Source organism: Daktulosphaira vitifoliae, unplaced genomic scaffold (assembly GCF_025091365.1).
Source record: "Daktulosphaira vitifoliae isolate Bord-2020 unplaced genomic scaffold, ASM2509136v1 Scaffold_1, whole genome shotgun sequence".
Classification (NCBI taxonomy): domain Eukaryota; kingdom Metazoa; phylum Arthropoda; class Insecta; order Hemiptera; family Phylloxeridae; genus Daktulosphaira; species Daktulosphaira vitifoliae.
In genome coordinates this window covers 9,579,325-9,579,862 of record NW_026099572.1, presented here as the reverse complement: position 1 = coordinate 9,579,862, position 538 = coordinate 9,579,325, and the positions used below count along the sequence as shown (strand labels likewise).

The following is a 538-nucleotide window of genomic DNA, read 5'->3' as shown; positions in this document are numbered from 1 at the left end:
TTATTTTTTAGCGTGAAGCCAAAATAAAGTCCGACATTTTTTTTTCCATTATAAAGTATATTAGCTTTAATTTAAGATATATATAAAAGTGTTAGAAATTTCGAAACATTTTTAAAAGTTAATTTTTTATGAACAAGTTGTCATTTTCAATACCATTGTGGGCAGGTAAAGGGTCAGATTTATAAAAAAAACATACATTAATAATTATTAATGTATATTTTATATTTTGTAATTATAATTACAATATTATATATAATGTATCTATCATATATAGGGTGTTCAGTAAGTCAGGAAACGGGTATCTATTGTTCTCAATGTTTGTAACAATGAGAACAATAGATACCCGTTTCCTGACTTACTGAACACCCTGTATAATAGTATTTGTAAATTAAAAAAATCTAGGTAGTAACTAGCCGGTCTATACTATCCATACATAAGTAAAATAAACATTTCTGACGGCCTCCAAAAGAATTCGGTTCGTTTAATTATACAGGGTGTTCAGTAAGTCAGGAAACGGGTATCTATTGTTCTCATTGTT

At 27.3% G+C, this 538-nt stretch overlaps 1 protein-coding gene across 1 annotated transcript in view; it reads left to right on the top strand.

The window, feature by feature from the left end:
- The window catches only part of LOC126910370 (uncharacterized), a 9,254-nt gene that overhangs the window by 5,493 nt on the left and 3,223 nt on the right, over window positions 1-538 (top strand). The gene's annotated exons all lie outside the window — the stretch shown is intronic.